Source organism: Cervus elaphus, chromosome 9 (genome assembly GCF_910594005.1).
Source record: "Cervus elaphus chromosome 9, mCerEla1.1, whole genome shotgun sequence".
Classification (NCBI taxonomy): domain Eukaryota; kingdom Metazoa; phylum Chordata; class Mammalia; order Artiodactyla; family Cervidae; genus Cervus; species Cervus elaphus.
This window is the reverse complement of record NC_057823.1, coordinates 81387197-81412826: the sequence shown is the minus strand read 5'-3', so window position 1 is coordinate 81412826 and position 25630 is coordinate 81387197. Positions and strand designations below refer to the sequence as shown.

Genomic DNA, 25630 nt, shown 5'->3' with positions numbered 1-25630 from the left:
CTTTACCCGTATGAACTATAAGGGAAGCCCAAAACATGGATAGAAAAATATAAATAAACACGGATTAGACCCAGTTAAATAAAGAAAGGAGCAAACTCTAAAGAGATCTGAAAATTTGCAACTCATGGATGATAGCCCACCAGGTTCACCTGCCCATGGAATTTTCTAGGGAAAGAATATTGGAGTGGGTTAAGCCATTTCCTCCTCCAGGGAGTCTTCCCAACCCAAGAATCGAACCCGTATCTCCTGCATTAGCAGGCGGATTCTTTACCCGCTAAGCCATCAGGAAAGCCCTAACCAGCTGCAATACAAAGAGCTAAAGAGGTAGAAAACAGGAAAGAGGGGAGACAGGTGCTCTGATCAGGAGCATGAACCCATGTGCAAAATTACATCAAGATCACATGAATCAACTTAGCACGTAAGAGTCCAGTTAAGGCAATTTCAGTTCATGAGTCAGCTGTGGCTCCACTAATAAAACTTGACCTTCAGGATTTACTAAAGATATCCCCTCAAAGAGATGGTTCATGTATCTGGTGTCAGGAATTTCTAAATTGGCAGTTTAAACAGAATTGATAAGAGTACTTCTAAGATCAAAGATGTCCATCTGTTGATCAAGCAATGAAAGATGCCATTTTTCACAGACTTTAAAGCTCTTTCATCAGAGCAACGATTTTCTGCAACTCGCCAGAATTTCTCCTTATTGTAAGCCACCGTACAAGCTGGGGGCTGCTTGAGCAATATTTATTTCCAAACTGAAATGTGAACCACACAGCCAATTGGTGGCGATACCTGTGTGGAAGCCAACCCATACTATAGTCATGGATCCACCCCCGAGGGGTTCTTAAGCCACTTTTTGTAAAACCAAACAGAAGCTCTTTGTGGAGTTTTACACATCTTTCCCTTGTCAAGTGTGACAGCCCGACCAAACTCTACAGATGCCAGGAGGTTTTATTTTACTAACATCACAAGTGTGAAATACTGCCACCACGAGATTCCTGTCTTTCCAGTTCATGCATGGGTTTTTTTTCAGTTGTAGGCACTGGTCAGATGGGCTAATTTGGGCAACAAAAGTCATCTAGAAAAGTGGTAAGAAGCAAATCACCATGTGTGTGAAGTTAAGAATGAGATTCAACTTTCCTTCCCCCAGACACCTCGGGAGTCATCCTCTCCCTTACAGCAGGTGGTACATGTGACATCTCTCTCATTAAACTATACATTCCCTGGTGAAGGGATTTTATTTCAAGCATCTTTGTAGGCCCTTCAGTTTTGCACACAGGCACTCAGCACTTATTTTTCTTAACAAAAACTGCATCCCTCCCAATGAAAACTACCAGAAAGTGTCTGCAGATGCTATGTATCTGAATTAAGGGCATTTTCCCACCATGTTACTATGATGACTATGGATATGAAATCTATCACAAGCAGGCAGACAGTAAACATGGTGAGGAGGGATGCAAGGACATTTTAAAATATAGGAAAGCAGGAAAACTTGCATTTTTTTCCTTCAAATGATGTGATGCTCAGTTAACTTTCACTGCCTACTTTTTAAGAGGCAAGTAAAATAACGGTGAGATGGAGGTAAGATGACATGTAGGTGGATTATGGGCTTGTTCAGTTAGAGCTACCCTGAGGTTGCCTGAGGACAAATTGACAAAAAACAAGAAATTCTTGAACATAGTAGGTATTTTAACCTGAAAAGCCAATCATCAAGAAGTAGACCATGGAGCTGTTGTGAAGACCAACAGAGCATCTGTAAGCCATCCTCTGACGTGGCGTGGAACGTCAGAGTACAATCAGGAAGACCCAAAAAGTACAGAGGTAGTGTTGATGTCCGTGGTCCATGGGGATGGGGTGCCTGGGAGCAAAAGTAAATCCTAACTATTGTTTATTTTAACCACACTTCTAGAAACTGTTTCTTATTGTGTTTTTATCCCCAGTACCTGGCATTGTAGGTCTTAATAAACTTAGGTTTATTGAATGAATGCATTGAGATCACTTTAATGATTACATTGGTGGGGGAATTAAGAAAAATTCCACAACAGTGGTGAATAATTTCTCACATTATACAGATGAGACTCAATCTCTCCAATAACATCAATGTTATCCATGTGCTTTACTTTATCCAGTAAATATCTTTCTTTAAAAATTGTATGTAATATAAAATCATATAATTGGTTTGTACATTTCTACGTACTTGGCTTACAACTGTATTTCTACTTTTTGGTTGTTGGCATAGAAAGATCATCCATATTTATTGCTGCCTAATGCCAGGTACTGTGCTAAAAGTCTTACAAGTTGTCTGTACTTTAGCCCTTGTAATAGAAACAATTGCCATTTATTGCATGCCTACCAAGTAACAAGTATTGGGCCATAAGTACTGTGTGTGTGTGAAAGTCATTCAGTCACGTCCAACTCTTTGTGACCCCATTGCCTATACAGTCCATGGAATTCTCCAGGCCAGAATAGTGGGTTGGGTAGCCTTTTCCTTCTCCAGGGGATCTTCCCGACCCAGAGATCGAACCCAGGTCTCCCGCATTGCAGGTGGATTCTTTACCAGCTGAGCCACCAGGGAAGCCCTGTAAGTGATGTGATCAACAAGGATTCTTCAGCAACAATAGCAACTGAGGAGGGTGAGTGTTGCTTTCCCCACTTGCAGATGAAGAAAGAGGAATCCAGAGAGATTAAGAAACTTGGCAAAGGTCACAGGGTTAACAAATGCAGGGGCTTCCCTGGCGGTTGGTCCAGCGGTTAAGAATCCACCTCGAGATGCAGAGGATGCCAGTTCGATCCCTGGTCTGGGAGGAACCCACAAGCTGTGGAGCCAATAAGCCCGTAGGCCACCACTACTCAGCCTGACCTCTGGAGCCTGTGAGCTGCAACTACTGAAGCCTGCATGTCCTACAGCCTATGTTCTGCAACAAGAAAAACCACTGCCAGGAGAGGCCCGCACACCAAAGCTAGAGAGAGCCAGTGCGCAGCAAGGAAGATGCAGAGCAGCCAGAAACAAATAAATAAATAAACAATAAAATAAGTGGCCGACCCAGGACTTGAGCCCAGGTCTGTCCATTTCTAAAGCCAGAGTGCTTTTAATTACACCTCATAGCCTGCATCCGAAGTTCAGACTTTAAATTTTATTTAAAAGTTGGTAAATACTATTAAAGCTCCAAGATAAGAAGCTATTTGAACGTTTTGGAAAAGTAAGTGCTTTCCTTCTAATTCTTTCTAAATTTTGAAGAGCTATAAGAACATAGTACCAATATAGAGTTTTATATGATAATAGATATTAAACAAAAACTTTTATCTAACCAGAATTTCAATTTTCTCAAAATGTATTCTTTCATCAAATTCATTACATTTCTTACGTGACTATCACATAGACCAGGGCTTTTAAAACTTCCAGACATGATCTGTTAATGGGGAGTGAGATCAATTTAGTGGGTTGTTACCAGCTTTAAACAATGAAATAGACGAAAACTGGGCAGACTGTATATAGTGAGAGTGCATATTCTTCAGAGAAAATTTTGTACCAATTGTGTGTGTGTGCATGTGTGGGTCAAAATGTAAACTGTATTTCTTAAGAGTGGGTTGCAACAAAAGTCTGAAAGTGACTAATACGGACAGTTTGATTATGAGTATAATGTTTAAGCTACCTGCATTAATTTCCCAGAAATTCTAGAAAACTAAATCTGTTCTTTACTCTGAAACAAGTCTGAAGGAACAAGCAGAGGATACTCCTCCTCCGTTTCTGGTCTGTTCTCTCAAGCTGACTCCAACCAGTTCTCACTCCTTCGGGAACATAATTCTCTCCCACGGTTTTTCTACATATTCCAACCTGACACCTTTAGTTCCATCATTTCCCCAAATCCTTCATTCCTTGAAAGAAATCCTTCTTACATTTCCATATTAATGACACATTCTTCTCTCGTAAAAAAAATATCCAAAAATCAAGAATTTTTTTTTCTCTCATGCTCCTTCCCATCCCAACTTTCCTTTGAGCTAATGGAACAGCCATAGTTTCTGCTTCTTGGGCGGGAAACCTCACTCCTCTCTGTATTTCCTTGGTTTTTCCCATCCAGTCAACAAACACTGTTAACTTTTTGGTAGCATCTGTCAGACTGATGCATTTCTTCTCTAGTCTCCTGCTATAACCCTGAGTCTAGGCACCTCACACATGGGTTGTAGCTTCTTATCTCCTACATGTTCCTGTTTCCCCATTCTCTCTGCCTTCTATTCTTCCTCATCCACAATTCAGTTATCCCATCAATATCTATGTTCCCAGTCCTGTGTAGAAATATAGATATTCCTGTCCTGAATATCTATGTTCACAGATCCATTGTCCTGTGAATAATATCTATGTTCACCTGGTGAACAAGAGATGTGGCCCCTGCTGTCATGAGCTGGTTTTTTAAATGGGGAGAAGACAGCCTTCAAACAAGTAAAACACCAAAGATATGTAATTTGAAACCCTGCAAATGAGCAAGGCACTGTCTCTTCAATAGTAACTGCAAATATCCCTCTAATTTGTTACTGCTCCAGCACCAAGTACTTCTAATGTCTCCCTATTGCCCACTGAACCAAGTCTAGAATATTTTCCTAGTTATGAAGGGGCTTTATGAGCTAGTAAACTAAAAATAAAACAAAACTAATGCAAACAAGCAGATTTGCACATACACTGTGCTGAACATCATGATAGCAGTATTCAGTCTATAAATTGACATTCTCATTTTTGAGAGATAATCTAGAATAATAGCTATAATTACAGAAATTATGAACCTTAGTTTGTATATGGTAGGATGTTTGGTGTAGTAATATACCAGTACATTCAATTACTCCCATTTTAATGGTCTCTTCCCTGGCAATCTTTTGTAGCCAAGTGACAGAACACCCAATTCAAACTGAAACAGAAGGGAAGGGGGCAGGACACAACCTTTAAAAGACTGACATAGCCCAAGGACATGAAAAAGACTGGTTAGAACCAACTGTGTCCAAGATGGCAGAAGATCTCACTTCTACTAGACCTTGAGCCTCATTAGATACTTACTGTGATTCTGTGATACATTAGCACGCTAAATTACACACCTACCTGTTCTGAGGCTAACCAAAAAAGGTCAAAAAGTGGGTGATGGTCCAATTCCTGGAAATTTCTGCCCCTTCCCCCCAAATAACTGGAATAATCCTCCCACTCATTAACCTATGAAATTACCCAGCCCATAAAAACTAACCACACCATATTTCAGGGCCGCTCTTGCCTTTTGAGGAGGCCCACACTGTCTGTAGAGTGTGTTTCTCTCTAAACAAATCTACTTCTTACCTATCATTTCATCTCTGAATTCCTTCACAACAAAGCAAGAACCTTAACTTCACCAGCAACAAAACTGGCTTAGAGTAAAAAGGGAATTGCTATTTTACACATCTGGGGATAGTTCTAGATTCAGATCCTGTTTGATTCAGAGGTACATGTTAGTCTGGTCCATGTCTATTTCTCTTTAGGGCTTTTATTCTGCTCTCATTTCCAGGTAGCAAAAATGGGTAAGGCTTTGCTAATCATATCGTCATGATACCTCATATAACAGCATCCAGAGGATGACAAGGCATTCTTTTTGGTAGCTTCCACTAAAGATAAAGAAATGTGTAACCTAGAAATCCTCTAAAATATCTCTGCGTTTCATTGACTGCATCATATGCCTTCCTCAAATTGATCACTATGGCAATAGTGGGGAGGTGTCAGAGATGGCAGGGAGATGCATGTGTGCATGAGTGTGTGTGTTTGTGTGTGTGTGTCTGGAGGAGGTAGCTCCCACTCAAAAGCACATGGCCAGAAATGTGAAAGGGCCATTTCTCAAAGGTGTTATAGGGCAAGACATTGATGAGGCAATGAACAAATTCTGCATTAGTGAGATTTTTTTAAAAAATTGTCTATAAGTGTGTCCTCATCTTTCAAGTTGTTAAGTTCTTCTCTTTACTCCGTTTAACCTGAGATTTTTTTCTAAGTGCGATTAATTAAAATAAACACATCCTTGAATAATAGAATGAGGAAAAGAAGTTCAGCAGGTCTATCATCATTTGTGATGAAAAACACATGAAGAATGGCAAAATCAATATCTTCCCTTTGCTTTCACCTTTCAAGAAAATCAGTAAGATTTTCTTGACTAAGATTGTCAGCTGAACTGTTCTCATGGATTTTTTAAAAAATATGTGCTGTTTAGATTCTTGAAGAAATGGTTATATACTAAATTTAAAACAAAACTTATTGAGAACCATTGGGTGTTTACTTCTTTTAATTCTCACAATTGTATAAAACAGATTCTTTGTCTTTACAGATGAGGAAACTGAGGCTCAGAGAAGTCCAATAGCTTCCTAAGGTCACAGATGGTAAGAGCAAAGCCAGGATTTATGGGGAGGTCATTAGATTCTAAAACCCAGCCTCTTCCTGCTGAGACACGAGACATGCTGGCTGCCCTTGTTTATTGCTGTGGAAGCTCCAGGCCTCCCACTGTGGCTGCCACCAGCTTTTGTGCTGACACAGAGATACAACAAGGACACAGAGCCAGTACGGAGGGAGACGGTGACTTCTGCCAAGGCAGAATGGGGTCCTTTGAGGTGTAGGTAAGAAGTGAAGTCAGAAAGTAAGCAAATTTAAATGAGTTGTCAAGAAAACTGCTGAGGCAAGAAGATAGTCTAGAAACTGAGAGGTGATAATGATTTGTGGGAGCCAATAACATGAACCACTCTGAAAATCAAAATATGGCAATCTATTAAAGGAAATCAAGAAATCTAACACTCATGGTCAGAGTTTCGTGAGAGCAAAACCAGTATTACCCAGGCCTTGGAAAATACAGTAAATGCTCTAGAAATGGTTAACATAAGGAGCAAAAAGAACAAAAAGAACAAAACTTTAAATTTCCCGATTAATTCCTTTTCGGCCCAATTTCATAACCAACTATCTGAAAAACAAGGAGGATCATTCTTCAGTATGTTAGTCTGAATTCTCTGATGGCTGTCTTCTACTCCTTCCGGATAACAGGCGGCTCACCAGCGTGATGTGGAACAACATTCCTGTCCTTGCATGAGGCAACATCTCCCCACAAACCCAAACAATAGTCATTTTCCAAATCCTTCTACATTTCTTTCTACAGAAGCCTATACACACATTTTGAAAAGCTTTTCCACGGGGGCAGGGGGTGAGGCAAGGAGTGACAGCTTCTGATTCTGGGAGATGTATCAAATGTGTATACAGTGGTGGAGGAGCTGACACTTCTGTGTGCAAGGAGACGGGACAGCCACAGAATGAGCTGAGCTGTTCTTTAGAAGCCACTGCAGAGAATTTTTAGAGATGGCTGGGGGTGGGGGGGATAAAAAAAGACCCTTTTCTCCCTCTCAAATGTTAACATAAGACCGTACACAAAAAGTTTCAGTGGATGAAAACAATAGATTTTGCCAGTTGAAAATGAAACATACCTTGGGAGAGAGGGTGGAAGCCACAGAATACAAAGATAGCCCATTTTATCAGACACAAAATACTGAGAGTCTTTGTGCCAATCTCCTTCATAGGAACTGGGGTACAGTGGTGGACAACAGGAAGCTAATTAGCTGTTTACAGGAATTTATGCTCTACGGAGGGAGACAGAAATAACAAGTAATAAATCATGTCAGTGATATTATCTATAAACAAATGAATAAGGTAAATTCAGATACTGAAAAGAAGAGCTATGTGGGAAGTAAATAGGCGTGTGTGTGTGTGTGTGTGTGTGTGTGTGTGTGTGACAGAGAGAGACAAAGAGAGAGGCAGAGATACAGAAAGAGAAAGAGAGAGAGACACACACAGAGGAAGAGAGAGAACGTTTGTTAGGCTGGGTTGGGAAGGCCTCTGTAAGGAGGGGACTGGGACAGGTGAGCCTGGGACATGAACAGTGAAAAGGAAACAGTCATATGAAGATCCAGGGGAAGAGCATTTCAAGCAGAACAGTGAACGAGGAGCCCATGAGACAGATGAGCCTGATGGAGGGCCAGAAAGCAGCCCAGTGTGGCTGGGGCTCGGCGAATATGGGATCCAGAGAAAGGAGACGAAGTTGGAGAGCAAGCAAGACCACTGAGCATCTCTCAAGTCAAGTGAAAGAGCTAGACTGTCTTCTTGGGTACTGGGAAGCCAACAGAGGGTCCTGTGCAAGGGAATTGTGACCTCATTGACACTCTGAACAGGTCACTCTGGCTCCCTTAGGTAGTATGCACAGGAGTGGGCAAAAATGGAGTGGGAGAGACCAGGAATGGGGCAGTAAACCAGGACACACAGGCTTGGACAAAGGCTGTGGCGGGAATGGTAAGAACTGCTGGAGATGGAGGAGCTAAGACCTGCGGACGGACTGGATGTGAAGGTCTGCACTGATCTGAACAGTGATCCCCCAAATTCATGGTCACTCAGAACCTATCAGTGTTAGCTTATTTGAAATGGGGTCTTTGCAGGTGTAATCAAGGTAAGATGTCAAACTGGATTAGGGGGAGTCCTAAATCCAATGACTGATATGGTTATAAGAAGGAAATCTGGACACGGATACACCCAAAGGGAAGAAGGCCCTGTGACAACAGAGGCAGAGAAAAGAGTTCTGTTGCCATAAGCCAGGGAACACCAGGGACTGCCAGTAGTCAGCAGAGGCTGGAAGAGGCGAGGCGGACTCCTTCTCTGAAGCCCTCAGAGAGCATGGCTGGGCCACCACCTTGATTTCAGATTTCTAGCCTTATCGTACTCCTTTCCCAATGTGGAACAAGTCCGTTGTTCCAAGTCCAGTTCTAATAGTTGCTTCTTGATCTGCATAAAGGTTTCTCAGGAGGCAGGTAAGGAAGTGGTCTGGTATTCCCATCTCTTTAAGAATAGCATGGACAGAAGAGAGTAAAATTCAGATTTCAGATTTGTTTCATGAAAGAACAAATTTCTGCTATTTTTAATCAACCATTTGAAGTCATTGAAGACTCTTGAGAGTCCTTTGGACTGCAAGGAGATCCAACCAGTCCATCCTAAAGGAGATCAGTCCTGGGTGTTCATTGGAAGGACTGATGCTGAAGCTGAAACTCCAATACTTTGGCCACCTGATGTGAAGAGTTGACTCATAGGAAAAGACCCTGATGCTGGGAGGGATCAGGGGCAGGAGGGGGAGGGGATGACAGGGGAAGAAATGGCTGGATGGCATCACCGACTCGATGGACATGAGTTTGAGTAAACTCCGGGAGTTGGTGATGGACAGGGAGGCCTGTCGTGCTTCGATTCATGGGGTCACAAAGAGTCGGACATGACTGAGTGACTGAATTGAACTGAACTGATTATAGCAGTGCTAAGAAGCCAATGTAAGGTCTAAAGGAAAGGGAGGAGTCAGGAGGAGTCCCACGGTTTGGGGGCTGAGCATCTGGGTTAGATGATGATGTCATTTCCTGAAACTGGGTTTTAGGGAGAAAATCAAGAGTTTGGTTTTAAACTGAAAGATGCCTCTTTTAGACATCTGTCTATGTCAAGAAGGCTCTTAGACATAACAGCCTGAAACTCAAGTAGAATGTTTCAGACCGGAAATGTAAATTGGAGAGTCTCAAGCATTTACAAAGTTCTTAGAATCATAAGGCTACATAAGTAGAGAGTGTGGACAGGGCAAAAGGCCAGGAGAGCCTTGTGATCCCAAGACCTGTAGAGATTTTGTAGAAGAGGAGACAGCAAAGGAGATCAAAAAGGGAACGAGAGCAAGGTGAAAGGAAAATCTGGCCCATGTGGTGTCATGGAGACAAAGAGGACAAGTGTTTCAACATGGAGGGTACCATCAGCTCCGCCATATGCTGCTGAGAGGTAGACTAAGATGAGGGCTTTGGCTTCAGAAAGATGTAGGTCCTAGGTGACAAGGTAAGAGTCACTTCAGAGTGAAAGTCCAAGAGAATAGGTGGAGGGGAAATGGAGGTGATAGAGGGGAGACATTAGGCAGGCTTGCTCTTGCAAGATGTTCTGCATTGAAAACAAGCTGCGAAAGGGAACAGGAGCTGGTAAAACTGGTGACATAAGGACGCACCGGCATGCCAAGGGGGATGGCTGGCTTAGGGAGAACTGAGGATGACAGAGGCAAAGGAAATGACTGCATGACGACAGTTCCTGAGTACGTGGAAGGGGACGGGTGGGCCCACCAGCAGGGCAAGGCTGATTCTCCCAGGCCTGTGGGGAGAAGGCAGAGGATGAGTCCAGGGGCAGTGGGCTGGTGAAGTCAGTGGAGGAGAGAGGTCATCCTTTCTGTTTTCACTGTGAAGGAGGAGAGAAGCCCACCAGTGAAGCTGGAAAGGGAGGTGGAGATCTGAAGAGAGGAGAGGATGAGAAATTCTGGTGTGGGAGACAGTGGCTTTACCAGGATGACCTGGTGGCACAGAGCGCCCGTGTGAGATCTGAAAACAGAGGGTGCGTCCGGGCAGCCCAGCTCTGCCGGCCTCTCCAGAGAGCAGCTCCACTCTGTGAATACCGAGTCCATCTGATCCTGTCAATGTTTAGTAAAGGTCCTGGTAGCTCCAGGCTCCGTGCCTTTGATCACACCAGCAGAACACGCCAAGCAGACTTCTGCTTTTCCTCACGTGCCCTGGAGATGGCTGCAGAAGGGGGAGGAGGGTCAGAAGGCAGGCTTTCGAGCCTGCTGGGGCTCTGCGCCTTTCATTCAAAATTCTGTGCCTGCTCTGAAACTTATAGGAAGCGCAGGGAGGAGAAAATCACCACCATCCCACTGTGTACTGAAGTGTGCAGTTTAAAGACATCTCCCAGGATTTCAGACAGATTCTGAGCAGCTTGCCGCACAGTTCTACTCCACTGGACTAGTTCAACAGCACTGATGGATGGATGATTCAGCCCCGGTCCCTCATGCCAATGACTTTGGATCCATCACCTAGTCGCTGAGGGCAATGTCAAACAACTCACAATGCTGATAACGGTGCAGTAAGGCATTGTTAAGGGGGCTGAGACACACGCCGCAGGGATGGTCTGGTTCCTTCACCCTCAGCGCACCTTGCCACCTGTGACTTGAAGACTGCAGTTGCAGTCTGAAACACCTTAGCTCCCCTCTTCAAAATTTCCCTGCCACTCCATCCCCACGGAGAAAGCAGCAAATGTGACACAAGGATAGCAGACTGGAGATGTTTTAATGGACTTATCTTACTGAGTTGCTTTGGAAAAGTGCCTTTGCCTCTCAGGGTCTCAGTTTCCTCTTTGGTATCACACAGAGCATTACTTTGCCAACAAAGATCCATCTAGTCAAAGCTATGGTTTTTCCAGTAGTCATGTATGGATGTGAGAGTTGGACTGTAAAGAAAGTTAAGCACTTAAGAATTGATGATTTTGAACTGTGGTGTTGGAGAAGACTCTTGAGAGTCCCTTAGGCTGCAAGGAGATCCAACCAGTCCATCCTAAAGGAAATCATTCCTGAATATTCATTGGAAGGACTGATGCTAAAGCTGAAACTCCAATACTTTGACCACCTGATGCGAAGAGCTGACTCATTTGAAAAGACCCTGATGCTGGGAAAGATTGAAGGCAGGAGGAGAAGGGGACGACAGAGGATGAGATGGTTGGATGGCATCACCGACTTGAAGGACATGAGTTTGAGCAGGCTCTGGGAGTGATGGACAGGGAAGTCTGGCGTGCTGCAGTCCATGGGGTTGCAAAGAGTCAGACACTACTGGTGACTGAACTGAACTGACTGACAGCTTATCTAGATGCTCCTAAGGTCCCTTCCTCAAGGTCTCCCACCATGTGTCTGACACCCTGTCTTCTTTGGCAGCATCAGTTACCTGCCTCCTCCCCTCCCCACCCCTTTTCTCTAGAGCCTCAATCTCCATAGATCCTCCCCTCGGCTTACCAAGGCCTCTCCTCAATGCTGCCATTCCTTCACACGTGACAGTGCACACTGCCTTTCTTGCTTATTCCTAGAATTGTAAGCAGGCACGGGCTTTCAGCAGGAGAAATAAAGTGCCGCTCTGCTCCAGTAATCCACCTTTGGTAAATCTGGGCAACACCAACTCCATACATCTGACTGCATCTGTGATTTTACATAAGGCCCCCTTGTGACCACAACCCCATCTCTTTTCTTTGAGGTTCTGTGACAGTGAGCTGCAGCAGGTGGCCCCACGTGGCACAGGCAGAACCAGGTCAGACTGTAGGAAAGGGTGGTGGGGCTCCTAAGAGCCAAGTCACCAGAAGAAAGGAGAAATCTGAACTGATACCCAGAGTAAGGCCTGGAGCTTAGGGAAAGTGTAAACCATGTGGTCTGGGCAAATCAACAGAGATCTGCAGCAACCCCAGGGGTGGCCATAAAGAGAGTAGGGTTCACGGGAGCATCTCTGTGGACTGGTCAAAGCTCCCACAATAGCAGCAGAGGCACTGAAGAAGCCAGAAAGTGGGGCCTTAGGCAGTTAGAACTTGACATTCGACCTAGAGAAGCACCAGCAGGCAAGTGAAGACAGGGAAACCAGCACCTGCAATCCTTTGAAATATTCCCAAGGAAGCCTATGAAAGATGGACATTCCAATGGTAATCCATACTGGATGCGAGGTAGGAGGCAGTTCTTAAGCTGATTTAACTCAAATTATTCCCTGGTAGCTCAGCTGGTAAAGAATCCACCTGCAGTGCAGGAGACCTGGCTTCGATCCCTGGGCTGGGAAAATACCCTGGAGAAGGGAACGGCTACCCTCTCCAGGATTCTGGCCTGGAGAATTCCATGGACGCACAGAGTCAGACACAACTGAGTGACTTTCACTTTGTAAGAAGAAAGCAGGCCTCACTTTGAGGTTCCATGCTGGAAACCTGGGGCATTGGATTAGGGTTACATCTCCCTTCACTCAGTAATGTAATTTCGCTCAGACAGTAAAGAATTAGCCTATAATGTGATTCGATTCCTGGGTCAGGAAGATCTCCTGAAGAAGGGAATGGCAACCCACTCCAGTATTCATGCCTGTAGAATTCCATGGACAATTCCAATATTTTTAAATGCACTTTATCACCGTGGATAAATATACCAACACAGACTGGTTCCATTTGTTCGAAGACGTTGGTATTTCCTGAGTCTGGAGGTTCCTGAACCTCCCTGCCTCGGAATTTACCACACTTCTCCTCCCATCCCATGCTCCCCAGGGTCTGTAACCGCAAGACTTGAGGTGCCATTAAGTACTTTCAGTTCAGCAACTGAGGACTCAGAAGAGAGGCTTGTGCACAGCTGTGAAACCTTCAACCCCAGGAAGCGTCCTCCACATGCAGGCGGGGTTGAACCCGGCCTCGTCCTTGGGGCCCGCTCCACCCTGGCTAAGGATTCTTGTCTCAGAAGAGTGTTTCAGACAAAATCGATTCGTATAATACACTTTCAGCGGAAGACGGCTGCTCAATGCTCAGTGTCGAAAACTTTCAAACAGATCTCTAACGATTCTTAAAATGTGTTTGAAAGCTTCAGGATTTCTTGTTGCCCTACCCAGACACCTTCACCTCATCTATGGAAGACTTTAACTCAATATATAGGAATTTCACAGGGAACTTCTTCCCTCCAGAATCCATACTTTGCTGATCAGGTCAATGGCTAACTGGTATGCAACTGCCAGAAGGTATTAGAAGCTCCCCAAGAATTTCATTCCCTAAATCTGTGTAACTGTCACTATTCATCAGGCTAGAGAAAATCTTTTTAAAACCACAAATTCTGAAAGTATGTTCTTTTTAACTTCCCAAAAAATGATTCAACAGTCTAAAAATGATTCAATAGTCTAGCAGATAATCATGCAAAAATATTTTCTACCAAATCAGGTCAAAGTATTTGATTAATATAAATACAAATTAACAAACCATATTGATTCCTAAACTTCATGAAGGTAGGACCTATTTTTTTTTTCATTAAACTTGTCCAAATTTTAAGGGTAGAGACCTTAATTCACACAGTGAATAAGTGTGGTACAGAGTTGTTTTGGTTAGAAAAATAATTTTCCCAAAAGTAAACTAACTTCTTGGACTTAAGGTTCTATTGAAAGACTGTAAAGGTTACTAAAGCTGTGTGAGTTGCTGAGAAGTTACCCTATCCTAAAGAAGAAAAGATGGCCCTTGTGCTCATCTCTCAAATTTAAGCCAATGACTCTTACTCTTCAGAGGTAGGAGGTCTCTGGATTAGAGAAGGTCTAGGGAAATATGTTACAGTGAAAGCATCATTCTAAGAGCTAAAACATTATGACTATATTATTTTATAGATAACATTTCCTCAATGCTCACTTATGCCAGAGACTAAACTCATTTAAGTTTTCCAATAATCCTATGTCAGTTACCCTCCCTTCTTAGAAAATAATAATGATTAAATAATAATAGTAGTAGTGGTGGTAGCAATTATTTATATAGCGTTCATTACAGGCCAGACACTGTACTAACACTTCACACATATCTAACCCGCACACTAACCTCACGAGGCACCGGAGTTTTTGCATGCACAATGCCATCAGCTGCCATTCACATCAACTACAGACGTGACGGCAGCACTCACAGGTTCTAATTTCCCCAACTCAGAGTCCCCCAATGAGCAAACATGTCTGACACCCACAGCCAAGTCCAGCTCTCTGATCACACAGCATCTCATGCTGGGACACACATTGGGTCTGTACTCCCCTGGGTCAGAAAAAAAGGGCTGTTTATTCTCAGCAGAGGACTTAATGGGCAGACATATACACATAACTGGGGTCCCACAAGGACACTCTAATTGCATGTTTTTTTTGTAGCTAGACCACATATTGCACAAACATTGCTTGGCTTGAAGACATTTTAAACTAGTGAGTCTGGTGGTCAAGAGAGGTGCATTTATATTTGTGAGAGCACCTTATGTGCCTATGGACTACTTCATTTTTGCATATTCCGTCAATACGTGTATTCATATCTGTACTTGAATTACTATGGTTAAAAATAAGCACCTTTTGGTAAGTATAAGTGACTATGTGTAAAAGTCTAAGATGGAGAGGTGGTTCCTTCATGTCTTCTGGGGCTGGAATGCTCAAAAGCTAAAAACTGTATTTCCCAGGCTCTCCTGTCATGCAGGTTCTGAATGCAAGTTAGAGCATCTTCTCAGGGTCTGGCAGGTGGGAAGGAGACAGAGGCCATTATCCGCTGCAGCAGCCATTTCTGCCAGCAGGCATGGCTATGGAGGCCAGCAGCATCCTAGCCCACAGGCGCATGCTTCGCAGAGGTAGGCAGCAGTCTTCTGATCACTGAGGTGGCGAAGTCACTGTCTTCTGGGGCCAGCAGTTTCCGAAGAGACCTCCTGTGTGCCCACCACCGGAAGCAGCAGCCCTTGGGGGTCAATTCTACACTGTACCTCAGAAGCGATTTCCTGAAGCCCAGACTTAAGCCTGTTCCTTCCTCTGAACCCAATTGCCTATAATAAATCTCTTCCCAAGGAAAACAGCTCATTTGTTCTCTACAACCAAACTTTCACAGATAACAGACAGCAAGCATCCAATGCCAAAGGTCTGGGAATTAGCCTATGATGCTCACTTACTATTTGTGGTTTCCCTGATGGTTCGGTGGTAAAGAATCTGCCTGCAGAGCAGGAAATGTGAGTTCAATCCCTCAGTCAGGAAGAGCTCCAGATGAGAGCATAGCAACCCATTCTGGTATTTTTTCCTGTTTTTTTCCTCTTAAATTTATTTATTTTTTAATATTCAATTAAAAAGCATTTTTTACATTCAGAGGTAACAAGCTTCATTATGCTGAAGCTTGTCTTTTAACAGACTGCCATAATTTCTAGGTAAATATTCACCGATCAAAACTGCTTTCCACATGTGAAGGAAGGAAAGAAGGAAGGAGGGAGAGAGGTCCCAGCAGAAGTAAGGAGACTTCATACAGATGCTTCTCTCTCCCCCTGGGGACAATTCTGGGTGAATCACACTCTTTGAGCCAATCTTTAGAAGACAGCCTGCAAGAGTTTTTAAAAACCTGTCTCTGTCTATGTTTGATGGCAGAACCTGACAGTTCCTTTAAATGAAAACCAAACCATTGCAAAGGATCGTTCTACAGATTCAGAGAAAAAGGCTGACTGACAAAAGAAATGAATTTAAATAGATGATATTGCATATCTGACTAAAACATAGGCAATGAGCTCATTGGTGCCAAGAATGCACATAGTAATTAGTAATCTTCATTATAAGGATTTAAATAAAGCATCTAATCTTTTGCACACAATTCATACACAGAAATCTTTGTAAACAAGATGGAAGGAGAGTACAGTAGGACAAAACAATATATATAAATATTTTGTCCAAGAGGTCCTCTCCAGCTCTATAATGAAGCTCAGCAAGTTAGAAAAATCTATGACTGGTAAATAACACATCCTCTCACGGGCATATGTTTCACCTCTGGCTCCTGGAGACACTAAGAGCCAGCTCTTATACTCAATTCCAAGGGTGAGGATTTAATAGCATCTCAGTCATACAGTGTGGTCACTCATTAGAGCTTATTCCCCACCATCGGCCCAGAGAGTAGGCTGTTCTCTTTCAAGATTACACTTTGGAAATGCTGTCTGATGAGGGAAATGAAAGTAAATCACCAGATCACGGCACCGGCCATCACATGGCCCTCTTTCTCTCAGTACGACTAATTCTGTCACCAGCAAGATAATTTTCAGTTTCATGAAAGTCTGTCTGTGTATCAGGAATGCCAGTGGTTCTACATTTTACTAACTTACTCTCTTGGTAAGATGCTGTGGGCAATTATGCAACGATCCCAAGATGAATTTAAATTGAGTCCTTGACCCATCTGAGCTTCAGATCTTATGATGGGAATGCAATGATCAGAGCAGACAACTGGCACACACAAATACCCTCTCTTTTTAGCATATAAAAATCTTCAAAAGGCATGGGTGATTCTTTAAACTTCAAATGAATTAACCAACCCTAGTCTCAGATATTATTAGAACTTTAAAAAAAAAAAGCAGGAAACAAATACACACAATTAAAAGCTCCTTTCTTAGCACTTGTGTTTGTTTTTGTTTAATTTGTGGACAAAGACTTAACAGACAAGTGCAAAAGTAAGTCCTCTTTTGCAACCCACAACTCATTGTTCAGTATGAGTTTTGATACAGATAAGAAGGAACATGATCCATAAAATGGGTGTGTATTGATGAGCATAAAGATTGCTTCCAGGGCTATAAAGTTAAATAAGCTTTTAAATTACCAGCTGTATTGATCCTAGTACTCAGTTTTAATGTTGACATAAAACAAACGAAGATGGGCTCCTCTTTTTAGGCTTTTATCTTCGGAATACAGTGTCTGGATTTTCCAAAGGTATTGGCATATCCCAATGATCTCTGTCAAGTTCTAGGGTGTGATAACATAGGAATTAATATCATTTGAACTTGATAAGCTTTTAGAGAACTAGACATCCCATCTCCTGACCCTAAACAGGAACCTATAGTGAACTGCTTGAGGAAATTGGATCTTAAAGATTACAGGTGGCAAACTTTGAAGTGCACTCCACTGAAGATCAGAGAGGCCCAACTAAAACAGCTGTGGCAAGCATCACAGCTGTGGATTGAGCAGAACTTTTTGTAGGGCTGCCTTGAAGGTGACAACTTTGGAGGAACTATGGTGACTGGCAGTGGAAAGAATCAGGACGTGTGAAAATCCTTAAAAATTTATTGACTTAAATAATAATGTTATGAATAAAAAGAAACCTTTGTGCAGAAAAAAAAAAAAAAAAAAAACTCCTTTCTTACCTACCTCTGAAATCACAGTCCCTGACATTTGGTTTCAGATATTCCAGTACTGATGGTGCTATAAAGCTTCCTTCAGAATTCTCAATAGGGTTTTCCTTATAGTAAGATCCCTGGGAGAGAGTTCAAAAAGACCTCACCTAACCAGTATCAACTTTTGCTCTAGAGGGAAGAGTTCAGAGTTACAAGGTGCTCATAAAACTCTGCTCTGCTTTTAGCTGGAATAGTAGAGTCACTAGTAAAATAATTTTTTCACTGGAGATAAAATGAGGATAAAATTGTTAAGCCAGTAAAGAAAAGAACAAATGAAAGCACATATAATTTTTAACAGGTTTACTGAGATAATTTACAGGCCATGAAATTTATTCCCTTTAAGTGTATAATTCGCTACTAGGTAGTAAATTTATAAGGTTGTGCAACCATGATCACAAGCCAATTACAGAATATTTCCATGGCCCCCAAAATATCCCTGGTGCTGATCTGTAGTCATTCCCTGTTCCCGCACCCAGGCCAGGCAAGCATGAATCTGCTTTCTTTCACCACAGATTTACTTTTTGAATATTCACATAAATGGAATCATACTGTGTGTAGTTATTTGCATCTGGCTTCTTTCACTTAGCATAGAAGTCAGCAAAGTACCTGCTGTCTGTTTTCGTAAATAAACCTTTATTAGGACACAGTCATATTTAATCATTTACATATTGTCTGTTGCTGCTTAGTACTACAAAAGCAGAGGTGGGACAATGCCACAGAGACTATACGATCCACAAGCCTAAAATATTCACTATCTGACCTTTAAAGAAACACTGCTGACCCTGACTTAACATGACATTTTTGAGGTCTATCCATGCTGTGATACTGAATTTTGATATTCAATATCAGAGTAATCCAAGTCTATGCCCCGACCAGTAATGCTGAAGGAGCTGAAGTTGAATGGTTCTATGAAGACATACAAGACCTTCTAGAACTAACACCCAAAAAAGATGTCCTTTTCATTACAGGGGACGGGAATGCAAAAGTGGGAAGTGAAGAAATATCTGGAATAACAGGCAAATTTGGCCTTGGAATACAGAATGAACCAGGGCAAAGGCTAACAGAGTTTTTCCCAGAGAAGGCACTGGTCATAGCAAACACCCTCATCCAACAACACAAGAGAAGACTCTACACATGGACATCACCAGATGGTCAATACCAAAATCAGATTGATTATATTCTTTGTAGCCAAAAATGGAGAAGCTCTATACCATCAGCAAAAACAAGACCAGGAGCTGACTGTGGCTCAGATCATGAACTCCTTATTGCCAAATTCAGATTTAAATTGAAGAAAGTATGGAAAGCCACTAGACCATTCAGACATGACCTAAATCAAATCCCTGATTATACAGTGGAAGTGACAAACAGATTCAAGGGATTAGATCTGATAGACAGAGTGCTTGAAGAACTATGGATGGAGGTTCGTGACACTGTACAGGAGGCAGTGATCAAGAATATCCCCAAGAAAAAGAAATGCAAAAAGGCAAAATGGTTGTCTGAGGAGGCCTTACAAACAGCTATGAGGAGAAGAAAGGGAAAAGGAGAAAAGGGAAAATATAGCCATTTGAATGCAGAGTTCCAAAGGATAGCAAGGAGAGATAAGAAAGCCTTCCTCAGTGATCAATGCAAAGAAATAGAGGAAAACAATAGAATGGGAAAGACTAGAGATCTCTTCAAGAAAATCAGAGATACCAAGGGAGCTTTTCATGCAAAGATGGGCACAATAAAGCACAGAAACAGTCTGGACCTAACAGAAGCAGAAGAGGTGGCAAGAATACATAGAAGAACTATACAAAAAAGATCTTCATGACCCAGATAATCACAATGGTCTGATCGGTCACCATCAGACATCCAGGAATGTGAAGTCAAGTGGGCCCTAGGAAGCATCACTATGAACAAAGATACCAGAGGTGATAGAATTCCAGTTGAGCTATTTCAAATCCTAAAAGATGATGCTGTGAAAGTGCTGCACTCAATATGCCAGCAAATTTGGAAAACTCAGCAGTGGCCTCAGAACTGGAAAAAGTCAGTTTTCATTCCAATCCCATAGAAAGGCAATGCCAAAGAATGCTCAAACTACCGCACAATTGCACTCATCTCACAAACTAGCAAAATAATGCTCAAAATTCTCCAAGCCAGGCTTCAACAGTACGTGAACCGTGAACTTCCAGATGTTCAAGTTGGATTTATAAAAGGCAGAGGAACCAGAGATCAAATGCCAACATCTGTTGGATCATCAAAAAAGCAAGAGAGTTCCAGAGAAACCTCTACTTTTGCTTTATTGACTACGCTAAAGCCTTTGACTCTGCGGATCAAAACAAACTGTGGAAAATTCGTAAAGAGATGGGAATACCAGACCACCTGACCTGCCTCCTGAGAAATCTGTATGCAGGTCAAGAAGCAACAGTTAGAACTGTACATGGAACAACTGACTGGTTCCAAATAGGAAAAGGAGTACGTCAAGGCTGTATACTGTCACCCTGCTTATTTAATTTCTATGCAGAGTACATCATGAGAAAAGCTGGACTGGATGAAGCACAAACTGGAATCAAGATTGCTGGGAGAAATATCAATAACCTCAGATATGCAGATGACACCACCCTTATGACAGAAAGTAAAGAAGAACTAAAGAGCCTCTTGATGAAAGTGAAAGAGGAGAGTGAAAAAGTTGGCTTAAAACTCAACATTCACAAAACTAAGGTCATGGCATCCAGTCCCACCACCTCATGGCAAACAGATGGGGAAACACTGGAACAGTGGCAGACTTTACTTTTTTAGGCTTGAAAATCACTGCAGATGGTAACTGCAGCCATGAAATTAAAAGATGCTTGCTCCTTGGAAGGAAAGCTATAACCAACCTAGAAAGCATATTAAAAAGCAGAGACATTACTTTGCCAACAAAGGTTCATCTAGTCAAGGCTATGGTATTTCCAGTAGTCATGTATGAATGTGAGAGTTGGACTATAAAGAAAGCTGAGCACCAAAGAATTCATGCTTTTGAACTATGGTGTTGGAGAAGGCTCTTGAGAGTCCCTTGGACTGCAAGGAGATCCAACCAGTCCATCCTAAAGGAGATCAGTCCTGAATATTCATTGGAAGGACTGATGCTGAAGCTGAAATTCCAATACTTTGGCCACCTGATGCGAAGAGCTGACTTATTTGAAAAGACCCTGACGCTGGGAAAGATTGAATGCAGGAGGAGAAGGAGACAACAGAGGATGAGATAGTTGGATGGCATCACCGACTCAATGGACATGAGTTTGGATAAACTCCGGGAGTTAGTGATGGACAGGGAGGCCTGGAGTGCTGCGGTCCATGGGGTTGCAAAGAGTTGGACACACCTGAGTGACTGAACTGACTGCCTGAGCTACTGAACTGAACTGATCCATGTTGTAACAGGCTTTCCAGGTAGCACCAGCAGTAAAGAACCTGTCTGCCGAAGTAAGAGATACAGGTTTGATCCCTGGATTGGGAAGATTCCCTGGAGGAGGGCATGGCAACCCACTCCAGGATTCTTGCCTGGAGAATCCCATGGACAGAGGAGACTTGTGTGCTACAGTCCAGAAGGTTGCAAAGAGTCAGACACAACTGAAGTGACTTAACACACATGTATCAATCATTCTTTTTTCTTGTGGAATAATATTCTACTGTATGAATATGTCACATTTATTTATCCATTCACTTGTTGATGGACATTTGGTCTGTTTCTAATTTGGGGCTATTATGAATAATGCTGCTATAAACATTCCTGTACAAGTCTTTGTGTGAATATATGGCTTTATTTCTCTTGTGTAGATGCCTAGTGCATGCATGCATAAACACTCAGTCACTCAGTTGTGTCTGACTCTCTGCAACACTATGGACTGTATCCCTCCAGACTCCTCTGTCCATGGGATTATCTAAGCAAGAACACTGAAGTGAGTTGTCATTTTCTCCTCCAGGATCTCCAACCCAAATTGTTGAATCATAAGATAAAATTAAAACATTAAACATTTTAAGAGACTGGCAAACTGTTTTCCAAAGTAGCTGGTCTATTTTACTTTCCCATCAGCAATATTTCTCCACATTCTCACTGCCGCTCAAACTTTTTTTTTTCTTGGGTCAATTTTATTACAGCTATTCTGATGAGTATTAAGTAGTATCTGATTGAGATTTTAATTTGTATTTTCCCTAATGACTAATGAGCATCTTTTCATGTGCTTTTTAGCCATTCCTTTATTTTCTTTGGTGAGCTATCTATTCAAATCTTCTACCCACTTGTACTTAAGCAGTTTGTCTTCTTCTTCTTGAGTTCTTTATATATTCTGGGTAGAGGTCCTTTATCAAATATATGATTTGCAAATATTTCTTCCCATTTCTCTACAAGTTGTCTTTTTTGCTTTCTTGATGGTGTCCTCTGAAGTACAAAGCTTTCAATTTTTATGAAGCCTAATTTATTAATTTTTTCACTTATCAATCTTGTATTTGATGCTGTATCTGAAAACTCTTTGCCCAACCCAAAGCACTAAGACTTTTTCCTATACTTCTTACTAAAGTTCATAATTTTAGCCCTTACAGTTAGGATTAAGTTAATCTTTTTGCTTGTAGCCAGCCATTGCTCCAACATCATTTGGTGAAAAAGATTATCCTTTCTCCCATTGAATTGCTTTGGTACTTTTATTTAAAAAAAAATCATTGGATCATAAATTTGAGGACTTAATTCTAGACTCCTATTTCCATTTCATTGAAGTATATGACTATTCTTACGCCATCACCCTAGTTTCTTGCAAACTGTAGTTTTCTATTAAGTGTTGAAATTAGGAAATAGAATCTTTCCAATTGAGTTCTTATTTTTCAAAATTGTCTTTGCTATTCTGAGACCTTTGCATTTCCATATAAATTTTAGCACCCTATAAAAACAAAATAAAAATGAAAGCAAAAATAAATATTCATTTAAAGCTAGGAATTTAGGATCAGCTTGTCAACTTCTGGAAACAAACCTGTTGGTTTTGATATGAATTGTGCTTAATATATTTTAGATCAGTTTTGGGAAAACAATCTTCTAGTCAGTGAGCTTCGAACCTCTCTCCATCAATTTCTCTCAGTATTGTTCTGGACATCATAGTACACAAGTCTTTCACTTCCTTTATTCAATTTATTCCTAAGTATTTATTTCCTTTTGATGTTTTGTGAATAGAATTGTTTTCTTAATTTCATTAAGTTCATTGTTAGTATATAACATACAATTGTCTTTTACGTATTTATCTTATATTCTGCAAGCCTGCTTAACTTGTTTATCAGTTCTGGTAGATTTTCTCTGAGAATTCCTTATAGTTTTCTACATATAAGATCATGTCATCTGTGAATAATGACAGTTTTACCTCCTTCCTTTCTTCTAATGAGGATGCCTTTATATTATCTTCCCCCCGCCCTGCCCCTCAGGAAAAATACTCCAGTGCAGAGCTGAACAGAAGTGGCCAGATATCCTTCAAATTGTTCTTGATATTAGCAGGAAAGCATTCAGTCTTTCACCATTAAGTAAGATGTGAGCTGTACATTTTCCATAGATGACTTTTATCAGACTAAGGAATTGCCTTTCTTGGTTGGATCATACGAAATGTTTTCTCTGTTTGTGTAAAGATAATCAAATGATTTTTACCCTTTATTATATTTATATGATGTATTATATAATTGATTTTCTGATAAGCCAATTTCTGAGGTAAAATGTATTTGTGCGTGATGTTTGATACTTCTCATAAGCTGTTGGATTTGGTTTGCTAATATTTTACAGAGAATTTTTGCATTTTATGTTCATAAAGGCTATTTCTCTATAGTTTTCTTTTCTTCTTATGTCTTTGTCTGGTTTTGGTATCATGGTAATACTGGCTTCATAAAATGAGGTGAAAAGTGTTTTCTCCTCTATTTCTTAGAAGATTCTGTGATGCACTGACATTATTTATTCTTTAAATGTTTGGTAGAAGTCACCTCAGAACCCATCTATCTAGGTCTGGGATTTTCTTTTGAGGAATATTTTAAATTAATAATTCAATTTTTTTCATCTGTAGTAGATAAAGCCACCCTATTTCTGAATCTGACAACTCTGAGGTGGGAAGGGAATCATATACCACCAAACAGCCTACCTACCTATAGTTGAACAGAAAAAGAATAACTTAATATGGATATCCTTTCCTCTTTTTTAGGTATAATAAGCCATTTCATACATTGCCAAAAAGAGAACTGAGAATTTAAGTGACAGCCTCAAATTACTGGTGACTTTCCTGGTGGCTCAGATGGTATAGGGTCTGCCTCCAATGTGGGAGACATGGGTTTGATTCCTGGGTCGGGAAGATCCCCTGGAGAAGGAAATGGCAACCCACTCTAGCATTCTTGCCTGGAAAATCCCACGGACGGAGGAGCCTAGGAGGCTACAGTCCATGAGGTCACGAAGAGTCAGACACGACTAAGTGACTTCACTTTCACTTTTCACTTTCAAATTGTTAGCAATAATTGTCCAAAGGCTGAGTTTAGTACCTATAATCTTTATTTGAATTTGAACAAAATACCTCTTCATTTCATAGATTTAGTACTGCTTCTCAAGATCCTCCTAACTACAAAAGAATCCAGTGTTCCCAATATTTCAACATAAATGAATCTAGTGTTACAGTCATTATGCATGAAAAGTAACAGGACTGAAAGCTATCATACACTGAACTGAACCACAGTGGGAACTATTCTGGAGTATGTACATGATCACAGTGCCAGCATGGCCAAGCCCAACCCTGGATATGATCCCAGCAGTACCTGTGAAAATCACCCATGGGAATGTCAGTTTCAGCAGCTGGACCTGTGATTGGCATGGCTGGGGCAGTGTCAGGGGAAGTCTCAAGGAGCCCTTCCCTAAGAAAATACCAGAACTGACCACAGTAGGTGAAGTAAAGCCATTCAGTTTATATTGGAGATATTCCTCTTGATCCCAGACTTCCTGTCTTTCTGCTCTCAGAATTCTCTCTATCTGACAGAATCATCTCTTTCTGGCACAGGACAACCAAGCAGAAGGAAGGTGCCAATAAGCTTGAAGCACCAGGCAATGCGGCTTCATTCATTTGCCATCCTGCAACCCATACCTCAAACTTGACTTCACGGAGCCCCTTTCTTTCTGATTATCACTGTGTTGGGAAAAAAATAAGTTAATTATCAAAGTTCCAGTAAATTAGACACAATTATTCTTTTTTAATGGTGAGGAAACTGATGCCCCAAGGGGCTAGTAAGTGACATAACCCGGAGTTTGAGGCGAACACAACAGGCGATCTGTGCACCGGCCCCTTGAGACCCTGAAAAGTACAGACAGTGCACAGAAGCAAACACCATGTCAGATGACCTCGCCTTTAACAATGGCAACACTGCTCAAGAATTGTTTGCTGGGATGTGTGACATTTTCAGGATAGAAGGTTGCAAATGTAATTTCCATTATTAAGATACCAGTTCCCTATGGACCAAAACTCAGTTTCCCTTGGACTCTATCCAGAATGGAGCCCGGACAACGTCTTCAGACTCACTATGCAGCCAGGGGTTAGCCTCAAGCCCAGTGGTCCCCAACCTTTTTGGCACTAGGGGACCGGTTTCGTGGAAGACAATTTTTCCATGGATGAGGGAGTGGGATGTGTGGTTCAGGCAGCAACGTGAGCAATGCGGAGCGATGCGGGGTGGCAGATAAAGCTTCACTCGCTCACCCGCTGCTCACCTCCAGCTGTGTGGCCCCGTTACTAACTGGTCCACAACCCATGGGGTGGGGACACCTGCTCAAGTCCTTTCCTAAAAGACAGGAGGCATAAATAAATAAGCTCGGGACACCTCTCTAGGATTGCGAGGGGCCAGACAAACTCATCTGGGAA

The 25630-nt window shown here is 41.8% G+C and overlaps 1 protein-coding gene and 1 non-coding gene across 5 annotated transcripts in view; one reads left to right on the top strand and one right to left on the bottom strand.

Moving 5' to 3' along the window:
• RASGRF2 (Ras protein specific guanine nucleotide releasing factor 2) overlaps window positions 1-25630 on the bottom strand; it is a 247203-nt gene that overhangs the window by 57627 nt on the left and 163946 nt on the right. The window lies entirely within an intron of this gene.
• On the top strand, window positions 16984-17111 carry LOC122701171. Its single transcript, XR_006343008.1, has one exon. It is a non-coding gene; the product is annotated as a small nucleolar RNA SNORA40 (small nucleolar RNA).